The sequence below is a fragment of the Triticum aestivum genome, chromosome 3D (genome assembly GCF_018294505.1).
Source record: "Triticum aestivum cultivar Chinese Spring chromosome 3D, IWGSC CS RefSeq v2.1, whole genome shotgun sequence".
Taxonomy (NCBI): Eukaryota; Viridiplantae; Streptophyta; class Magnoliopsida; order Poales; family Poaceae; genus Triticum; species Triticum aestivum.
Window position 1 is genome coordinate 18,431,292 of NC_057802.1, and position 11,233 is coordinate 18,442,524.

The 11,233-nt window shown below is 44.1% G+C and overlaps 2 long non-coding RNA genes across 2 annotated transcripts; one reads left to right on the forward strand and one right to left on the reverse strand.

Moving 5' to 3' along the window:
* Positions 1-434: 434 nt before the first annotated feature.
* LOC123073835 (uncharacterized) lies at positions 435-2,508 on the forward strand. Its single transcript, XR_006435757.1, has 3 exons — positions 435-522; positions 1,415-1,513; positions 2,367-2,508. It is a non-coding gene; the product is annotated as an uncharacterized lncRNA (long non-coding RNA).
* A 6,186-nt stretch (positions 2,509-8,694) lies between these two features.
* Positions 8,695-10,055, reverse strand: LOC123076957 (uncharacterized). Its single transcript, XR_006436297.1, has 3 exons — positions 9,834-10,055; positions 9,247-9,290; positions 8,695-9,155 (listed from the first exon to the last, which is right to left on the reverse strand). It is a non-coding gene; the product is annotated as an uncharacterized lncRNA (long non-coding RNA).
* Between the last annotated feature and the right edge of the window lie 1,178 nt (positions 10,056-11,233).

An 11,233-nucleotide genomic window follows, 5' to 3' on the forward strand; every position in this document is an offset into this window, starting at 1 on the left:
CAAAGAGCACACACTACAAAAAAGACACATCCGTGACATGGGCCGAACGAATTTTTTTCTGTCATGCTTATGCCACTTCTATGACGATAATTGTGACAAAACCCGGTATCTTCATATATGTGGTGGGCTCCTACTTCCATGACAAAAAATCATGACAGAAAATCGGTTTTTCGTCTTGGACGGGCTAGAGACGTAGCTGCATGACATTCTTTTGGCCGTACATGTCGTATGCAATGGGTCTCTTAAATACTAATGCACATGTTTCTCATGACCCCTTCTGTAATTTTAGTTTGTGTGTCTTACTTTATACAGATTGCATGAAACACATTTTTATCTCAGCAAGTATTCTGCTATAAGCAATGGAGTTACAATTCTATATTCATTGATGGGAAAGGATGATCTTAATCTAACAGATTTGAACATTTATATTGATTAGAAAGGTTGACCAAAACTGTTGGCACAAATTGATCATCATCGGGAGGTCGACTAATAATCACATTGAGCTACTGGAGAAATACAAAGGTATATATCCGTTTTCCAGTGCCCTAATATTTATTTAGAAATTAGATCATCTTAAAAAATACACTTCTACCTATTGATTTATGCTGCCTTAGATAGCCCCATTTCTACTGAAGAAGAACATGCTCTACGGAGGTGGTCATATGGTCTGAACTTGCCATTGGTTATAACCTGACGTCATGTTTTAGCCGTCTAATTAGACAAGGAGTAATAACCCAAAGTTCCCAAACACACCTTCTATTCTAGCTTTTTGACTTTGGGAAGCCACATGATCCAGGGAATATAGAACTAGATTGTAGGTTTACTAAATACTTAGCTCCGCACTAATATCCCTCAGGTACATGTCTTTTCCTTTCTTTCCCCTTTAGTGCCTACTTATTTCAAGAGGTCGATAGTTTTGGCTGTAGGAATCGCCGCATCATTTGTTTGGCGTGCTTTTCACTTCTAGTTTGGTTTACATCTGGTATATTTTTTCAAGGTCACCCACACTTTTTAATTGTTTGTTGCTCTGCCTGCTGGGTCGAAACATTGCTATGGATGGGGAGTATCATCGATTTCAGGAATTATCAATTTTGACGTCCATGTTTCCATAATAGACATTTAAGATTTATCTTTTCAGTTCTCCACGCCTTTTCATTCTTTAGCCAGAGAGTGCGGTCATTATTATACAATTATTTAGGTAACAGTCTATCGCTGCCCAAACCCAAATGATTATTTTGCAGTGTAACCATTTACGAGATAGGTTCCGTGTTACCATGTTCGTCTAAGTAAAGCACTCACACGAGTTAGGCATTTTCTCTCCTTCCTAGAGATGCACATGATATTTGTTTCACTCTGTGTTGTTGTAAGTTCCAGTCGTCCTATGACGCACATGCTTATAATATATTCTCTCAAGATATTGATAGATTACAATACAAATGGTCTTTAAAGTCCAGTTGGAAGCTCCTCCCTGTAATTGATGAAGGCAAGATTTACTACTTCCAGGGAGTAAGAGGTATATGCCTGCGATTGCCTGCTCTATTTCTGCCTAAACAACATATGTAGGTATGCTCATGGAAGTGAGAGGGAAATTAAGAGGGAGATAAAGAGCGAGAGAGAAAAAAACTCTAGGAAGACAGTTCTGCAAAAAAAAAGACCCTAAAAGCCAAACTACATCATCCGCAAAAAGCAATAGGGAAATGCATAAGATCCTTTCAGGACAAGAAGAGCAGAATTGTTACAGGCTTACAGTATGCATTGTTCCTAAATTATAGCTATGACAGAGTTAGGCTTGGCATTCTCCCTTTTTTTTCTATCCTGCAAAGTGTAAACTTTAACCAAGGCCAGTTGACAACCCAGGACATCGATGTTGTAGCTCAGAAGCTGTAAACGAAGCACTCGTTCAGAGAATCAGAAATATCAGCCTCAAGATGAAAAGAAAGCTTCAGAGGAGCACTGAACTGCCCCCTGAGCTGCTTTAACAGCAGTAGTTTTCATCCCAAGAGTTGAACAGAAACGCCTCTGCTTATAAGTAATCAACTTCCGATTTTGCAAGTTTATATGCTAAAATAAGTAGCAACGAACCAGGAAATCTCCAGCATGGATGGTTCCCATCTCCATAGTACCAGTACTTTCACAAAGAAACACGTTTATAGGCCACTTTTCTTTAAGTTACATGAGCTTATGAAGTTAATAGGATAATCCACATGAAGACCATATGAATCATGCGACAACAGGTCAACATAATTTTCTATGCATCACGTTTACTCATCTACAAACTTGGAATTGAAAATCTTTATGTTCCAACTTGTAGTTCCTTCTGTCCAACCAGAAAAGAATTCTTATAATGTATTTTATCCATTTGACAGATCAAAGTACAGCAGCATTTAAAGAAGTGGCAATAATTAGCCATCCCCGTGCTGGTGAATACGCATTTGGATTTATAACATCGAGCATGATTCTCCAGGTACTTGTTTATGCACATCGCTTTCTACAGATATTTATGGCATCAACCACATTGAATGCTTCATTCTATATAATTTACTCATTTATATGCTTTTGAGAAATTTGATTTGATAATTTCATTAGACACACAAAGATTCATATCATACTTTTGTGTGCTCTTTTTCTGTGTTACCTCATTCATGAAATAGTTAACTTTCAGGAAAGTGTTATCCATTAGTTGTAATTTGTGACATCTCTTTAAATCTCAAAAGTGTTAAGATTCACCAAAAATAATTGAAGACTAAGCCTAATGTAGCCTGGCTGGGTTCATCTTATTAGTCATCTTATCCTGGCTGTTGGTTTAAATCAGTCTCTCTTACATAAATTTGTTGTGCAAGCACTGAAAAGGCCAGCTAGAGCTGCTTAAAGTTTATGGGGCCTTCACGCATTAGTCTGATAATTTGATGTCTTTTATAGCAGTTCCTTCAACTGCTAAATCCTGTGAACACTTCGAATACTATATGCTGTTGTTGTTAGGTTCTCTACCAGAAGTCACTCAGATATCATGTTATCCTCTTGCTGGTAGTTTATTTGTAACATCTCAATCCAGCATAAGCTTATTCTGAGGGCATGCCTCTTTGCGTTCGTTGAGTTTGTTATTCTTTCTATAGCTTATTATGAGAGCTGCTTAAAGTTTATGGGGCCTTCACGCATTAGTCTGATAATTTGATGTCTTTTATAGCAGTTCCTTCAACTGCTAAATCCTATGAACAGTTCGAATACTATGTGCTGTTGTAGGTTCTCTACCAGAAGTCACTCAGATATCATGTTATCCTCTTGCTGGTAGTTTATTTGTAACATCTCAATCCAGCATAAGCTTATTTTGAGGGCATGCCTCTTTGCGTTCGTTGAGTTTGCTATTCTTTTTATAGCGTTCTTACTATATAACCTGAATTTCTAATCTTAAATTTCTGCTATTAGCTATCTACGGAAATAATTGTTTCTGGAGGAATGACCATGCCGCAGGTGATTACAGTGCTAGGACCTGCCACTAATAAGAACCAGGGCACCCGTTGAAACAGAATGATGACTGTGTGAGACTTAAAATATCGCCAGCACATCAGGTATAATCGAAAACTTTCCTCCAGGCCCTGTGGGCTGCGACTGAACTTGGATTTCTGATCCCTGGCTTAAGTTCCTGTAGGTATTGGCATCTAACCTTTGTAGATGTTTACAGCTACTAAAGGAACATTAAAGTCGTGGATAATGCTACATCCTATGTACAATTTGTAGATTAGAAGCTGGAACATAAGGACTGTGTGATGGAGTAAACACTGGTTGTATATATTAGGCGGGAGGGATATTAAAGTTCCGTGCTCACACCGCACTTAGGTGGCTTACTAAGATTACTGAAAATGGTTTGTGGTTCTTGTGTGCTCATAGAACGACAGCTTAGTTACTGATGTTAGGTCATTACAATGCAACTTCAACCGAGACCGGTTAAATTTTTTCAAGTTTTTATTGATGCTATCGCATTGGTCTGGTACAAGGGATAAATCCACCAGGGGTGGCTGCCTAGAGTTTTCTACCCTTTACAGGCTCAGAAAAGAAATTCTGATTGCTATTTAAACTACTGATGGTAAATGGATTAAAATTTGTACATTTGGTCATCTGTAACCGTAGTGCCTCATTTTTTCCATCAAGTGAGAACTTGTAAATTCCTTCAATTCTCAACAAAAAGAAATATCGCTTTTCTTTCTTCCTCCATAAGAAGAAAAGGCAATCTCGCCTTCCGCCGCCAGGGTCTTGCATCCACCGCTAGCCTTTGGCGGCTCCCCTGGTCCGACGACTTCGATCGTCGGTGTAGATCGTTTTAGGCTCTTGTAGTTTAGGGTTTTAGGCTGTTTATCGTCTTTGCTTTGGCGGTGGTGATGGCGATGCTGAATAAAGTTTCTTCAGGTTCTACTCCAATAAGGTGATCGGTCCTATGGTTGGGGATGAATTTGAAAATTAGTCTATTCAAGCAAGGATTATCCTCGTGGTGGGCATGTATCCTCGGGCTCTGCCATTGGCTCCAATGCTGGTGCGGAGCTTGGGAGGTAGTTCAGGAGCGGATGTAGATTGTTGTATGCATCGACAACATCTGAAAGATGGTGGATCGTGTGCTAGATTTGTGGTTTGTGGATGGTAGGTATGACTTTCTTCTTCGACGTCTTAATCATATGGGGGCGCCAGATCTGGAGTTTGATTACGTGTCCGGCGTGTTGCCTGATCTGTTTCGTTGAATGATAATGGTTTCGTCTTTGGTGAGCCATCTTGAAGGTCCTACCGGAACTCTGGGCCGAAGGCGTAGTGAGGTCAGTTGAGTTTGAATCGTTAACATAATCAGCCCTACATGACAATTTGTTTGGCTACTCTAGTGAACAGTAACGTAATCAGCCCTACAACCGGGCACTTCGTTCATCCCCATCGGCGACATTAGCGCCTTTGACGCTGCCGACCCGAGCTCCCTGGCCAGCACATCAATTGCCTCGTTTCCAAGATCCTCGCCATCCCCGGCGTCCCAGCCCCCACCCTCGAGCCCCGCCTCTGCCTGGCCAGTCGCAGATCAGCTGGATGATGTGCTGTTGAAGCCCGCAGCCGGAGCTGGATGTGGGCATGGTGGCGCGCACAGGCGTCCGCCGCTCTCCTTCATCCTCACCTGCGTGCCCACGTCGGCCAGTTGGTCTCGTGATCGTCGGCACCGGATGCTGTACCAACATCAACGTGCTCCAGTCTCCACTGGGCGGGCGGGCACTCACTGTTTTCCTAGGATAGGAAACTGCCACTTGATCTGCAGCCACCCATAATTTTGTTCCAGGTCTTCCCTCCCCCGTCAATTGGGGTAATCGGCATGAGGGCACGTACGACCACTGCCCAGGAATCCACTGCCACAGTATTCTCTATCGTATCACCCCATAACTCATGGTCACTGGTTCAGTTTTCCGGGTCTTGTTTGTTTGTGGACGCAAAATACAGGTCTTATTATAGCCCTGTTTGGAATCACTCCGCCCCGCTCCACTCCGCGGAGCTGTGGAGCTGGGCTTGAGCCGCTCTGTGAAAACGAGCTACAGCCTGCTCCACTCCGGGAGCGGAGTCGAACCGAACAGGAACTATGTTTCGAACTTCCGATGGCTCTGAGCTGCCGGTTCCTATCCTTCATCTTGGTCTTGTGGCTGCCACTGGTGCTCGCCGGGGCCGAGCAGCCAGGGGGAGACTGCTCGATGAAGAACTGCGACGACCTCAGCGTCTCCGACCCATTCTGGCACTGGTGGGGATGAGATGCATCATGCATGAACGTGAACAACGCATTTGTTCGCACAAGAGTGTGTTACGTACGATGAGACGAAACGTTGCATGCTGCAGGTTTACTACGAAAGGAAGACGTTGACTCAAGAGGAGGGTATCAGATTTTCTAAACCCTGATGATCAATGTCTGCTTCTTCGGCCAGAGTGAAGTTCTGGGTCTAATGGTGGATCTTAGGAAATGAAATCACTCGCCACAAGCCGACTTCTTCCCTTCGGGGATGCACAATGTTGGATATGTTAATGGCGTGTCTGTCACGGAAGACGGATCAGTACGAGCAGCTAGGATCCTTGTTTCATACACAAATCAAGCAGAATTAATAAGTACCCTCAACAAATTAACACTTCACGTCCGAAGCAACCAGACACAAGAAACACAACAGTACATATTGGTCCCTCGTAATCATCACACGATGGTTCACACCACGAAAATGCCACAACAGAAGAGATTTATAGCACGGTTAGGTTATATATAGACTCCCCATAACAACAGATTTACACCCCTCATGCAATCACGGAAATTAGATCCCACAGAACCTGCATCCCCCGTCAGACATACACTAGTGCTCTTACGTAAGACGACCCGGGAATTACAGCCTGACTACATAGTACCTACACCCGGCTAGTTATAAATAAACGTGTACGATGTACGATATCCCAGCCATTGATCCCTTCGCTCGTCCCAGCAAGCGAGGTGACGAACACCAAGCAACAAGGTGAAGAATCCAAGACCGATGCCAGCACCAACGGCTCTTCTTGTTTTGCTCCAGTAGCCTGCTTCGAAAGAGGAAAGAGAATGCATGTTAGGATGTGCCACCCATGACTTGAATCAAAATTCAGACGACCATCTTGGGTGTTTAGTGGCTTGCCGAAACTCTGGGCCCAAGCTCTCGAGTTCAGCATCAGCTGGTGCCTACATGTATGTAGTTGACTCTGAATCGTTAAAAATGGGATGCCAGCTAATTCTGGCTAAAGTTTGGTACAAAATTAACAACCAAGCAACTTAAACTGCATTGACAGTTTCGTCTAAAAACATACTCCCTTCGTTCTAAAATAGATGAGGTACCACCTTTAATACAAAGTTGGGTCATCTATTTTGGATCGGAGGAAGTATATTGCATTTGTCTGTTGTCTCTGGTAAAAGAGAGATGGCACATCATGATTACAAGAACAAGTATTGCATCCTGCTTGGATGAGTGCTATTCAATGGTAAAGTTTGGCATTTTCAGTTCCATATTTTTTCAAGAAAAGGGAGCACCCCGGCCAATTTTTATTATATTATTCAACACGACCCGACAAAACAAATACATGGATCAATTCAAAGCCACCTGACTGGCAACCAATGTCGCTACACCTACAAGTTTGATGATGCCCTGGCCTCGTATCAACACACACCATTTAATCCGGTGGCCTCACCAAGCTGCCCGTCGACAAGCCAAGAGCAACAACCTCTCTAGCAGACCCTCTGTGTGCACCGCATGCACACACTCTAGAATTAGCCGCCGCCATCTTCCACCCTCCCACCTTCAGGAGCGATTAACACATTCACCTTGCCAGATAATTCTGACCTCGATGCCACCACTGTGCCAGACAGTGCCACCGCCCTGTGCTCGTCCATCAAGACACATCTGCCGCCGGGACTCGGCTACACCATGCCGCCAAGAACCGTCGTCGTCGACGCGGTAGATATGACGCCGCTCCACCTCTGGAGCCCTCCAGCCATCACTTGGTCCAGAAATGATGCCCCCCAAGGGGTGTGTGACGCCATACGCCACCATCATCCGATCGGGGATACCCAGATCCATGGTTTCCCCCGAAGCCAACGACCCTTCCCGGCGAGTATGCGCGGTGATCCAACGCCACCACACCTCCGCGATCTCTCTAGCGGATATAAGCTCCAAAACAATGCCTCCAAGAAGACAGACGATGCCACAGGCCGCCACTGTTCGATCCGGCAAGCAAAACTTATTGTTTCCATTGGAGCTCGATGGGACCGCCACCGTGATGATGCCCTCCAAGAAGGTTAGCGGCGTTCCTAGACGTCGCCGCACCATCTGTTCCGACAGATCCGAGCAAAGGATTTCTCCTTGGCGGAAGTCCCTTGAGCCAGGAGAGCAAGAGGCAGAAGCGCTCATTGGAGACGCCCACCAATCTAGAAGGAACGACCACATCCGACGGAACAAATCTGAGCACAAGGCCCGAACCCATGCAACCTGACCCGACAAGAGGAGCAGCCTCTCCGTGTTGTCCGTCGTGCGCCAGAGAACCAGCACACTTTGGTTCGGGGGGGGGGGGGGGGGGGGGGTCAGAGGAAATCTTGGGTTTTCCTACGAGAGAAAGGGCATAGTTCAAAACTTGAAGCTTCTAAATATATAGGTTTAAACAACGTTGGCAGTGACTATCTATCCCAAATCTCAAAATCACTAGTAACAGTTGACATTATATTGCTTCTAAGTACAGAAGAAGAATCAGAAATTCCAACAATTGACATTATATTGCTAATTTAATTGGAATAACTGTATTACCAAGGATATGAGGAATTCAAAGCCATCGGGTGCTGTCTCTAGTAGTAACAGAAAGATCATAGATTGCACACGTTGATTTTGATTGCTAATATCAAACTTCACCCAACAACGTAAGCAGGGCCTATCCATGCATATATCCCCACCTCCATCACTACTTCCTCCGTCCAGGTGCATAACAACATTGAATTAGGCCTAATATGCATGTGAATAAGTGATTATACCCTGCATACTCAAAGCCATGAATGTCAAAACTTCTACCAAGGATATGAGGCCTTCGCAGCACCCACAGCAACACTTCACAGCCAAAGCAATCAGACAGAACATAGAGCAAAATGCATACGAATCATTACTCGAAGGTTGAGACCATGAGAACACCACAACAGATTAACAACACGGCTGAATATAGATCTCTGATAACAACAGATAAGAGTGGCGATAGAGTGCCCTTACATCCCACATGCAACCACCGAAATTAGATCCCACAGAACCTGGATCCCCATTGTACATACAGTAGTGATCTTACATAACACACAAGCCAGGAATTACAGAGTACACCGGCTAGTTAAAACATGCATGATATATATAGTACTAGTAGATAGTAGAACTTGCGGTGCAGGATATAGCACTAGTAGATAGTAGAACTTGCGGGTGCAGTAGTAGATAGTAGAACATGCGGTGCAGGATAGATATTCCAGTCATTCACCATTGAGCCATCTCCTTCAACCAAGCCGATGGACCCCAAGCAAAAAGGTGAGTGCTCCAAGACTGAAGCCAGCACCACAGGCCAAGGCCTCGTCCCTGCGCCTCTTCCTGTGTTTCTCTACAATCTTGTCCAGTGCCCGGCTTCCAAAGAGGAATGAGAATGAATGTTAGGACGTGTTGCACAATGAACGAATCAATCAGACCACAATCTTGCATGTTTTTAGTGCCTTACCGAAACTCTGGGCCGAAGCGGTCGAAGTCAGCATCAGCAGGTGCCTACATGCAGTAGAGTTTGAATCGTTAAAACTGGGGCCGCTGAATGCAAAATGACATGGATAATTTCATTGGTAAAGTTTGGTATTTTCAGTTCAAAACACCAAGCTAAATATACAAGGTTTAACACCAACTTAAAGTTTGGCAGCAACTATCATCAGTCTGTCCGAAATCTCAAAATCATCAGGACTCTCGAACAACATTCAGAAATTCCAGCAATTGAAACTACATTGCTAATTTAATAATCAATGAAAATAGCTAAGAACATCTGGCTGGTGTCTCTGGTAACAGAAAGATGATGGATTGCACACGTTGATTCCGATTGCTAATATCATCAAAATTTATTTATTTAACCCAACAACCTAAGCAGCAGGGCCTCCATCACTGCTAGAAGAACATGCAACAAACTCCCGTCGGAGGGGAGGGGAGGGGAGGGAGACGGATGGATCCGACTAATCGCGCAACGCAACATGTCTTTATCAATCGATTCGATTGCATCAATCAAAGACTCGGAAGGGGGCGAGAAAATCGAGATGGGGAACGAACCGGAGCACGAGAAGAGACGCGAACCCGCTGGACAGCGGCGGGGATCTTCTGCATCAGCTTCGCGGCCATGGTGCGCAGCGCCGTAGCCATACCTCCACCAACCCAAGCAGATCTGGACGACGGCGGCTAGGGTTTCCTTCTCTCGATCTCCAACACGCGAGCGATGTGGTGTCCCAACACGCCGGATCCCTCTACCCCTTTTAACCCACCCAGCCGCCAAGTGGGCCGGCCACCTATCTGACTCGGGCTCGCTCTCACCACAAGTTTCCCGTCGCTTCGCTGCAAGTCCAAATTGCTGCCTCCCCATAACAAAAATATATACTACTGTAAAAAGAATTACTCTTTTTCTTTTCCTTTTAATTTTTGAAATAAATTCAAAATATGTTCATCAATCTTGGAAGAATGTTCATGAATTTGGAAAAAGTTCGCAAATTCAAAAAAAATCATGGATATGACAAAAATGTTCACGGAATCCAAAAACAAATCCTGATTTTTTTTTAATGTCAGTTTGAAGATTGTTCATGACTTTCAAAAACACGTTTGCAAGCACATATTAAATGTGATCCAGTGTAGCAGCTTTCGCAAGCACATTTGATTCAGTGTTACAGGCACTTTCTCGTGAATCACTTCCGCGAGAGGTATCATCAAGAGCTTTGTCTTGATTTCTCCACCACAACCTTCCTTGGAGTTAGGAAAGGTTCTTGAATGTGTTTAACTATTGTAGAACAATCGGTGGTGATCTGTACCTTTTGTACACCGACCTCGAGTGCCAACAACAGACCTTCGTTGCGTGCCATTGCTTCAAGTGTTTCTGGATCGAACAGATCATCCACTGTTACAGCTGAGGCGCCCAAAAACAACCCCGTATGATCTCGACAAATTGCCGCAAAGGCTATCCTGTCCTGATTACGTGAGATTGCAATATCGATATTCATTTCACCCATTCAACTTCTGGGTGTACCCACTTGTTTAGCCGGACACTAGAGATGGTGGGCATTGTATCATGTTTCTTCTCACGAACTAGAGCCAAATCAACAAGGTATTTTTTTTTACAAAATACGCATGGACTGAGGCCATTGATACTCTTGTTCATGTATAGCCTTTTCGCGAACCCACGATATTGCCCAAAGTGTAACAATGGCTTTGAATCATCACTTACTGTACGTTGCAACTCAACTAACCACAATCATTAGTGATTGGGACCATATGCTCAACTAACTCCTCATCCATCATCGCCCAAACACACTTTGCCATTTGACAATCAATTAACGCATGATCCCAATTATCGCCTGCTGAGTTGCATATCACACACACATCAGAATCAAACATATGCCTCTGAAACAAAATACACATTGTTAGAAACACATGTCATATTTTCAACTAGCTCTGCTGATCTAGGA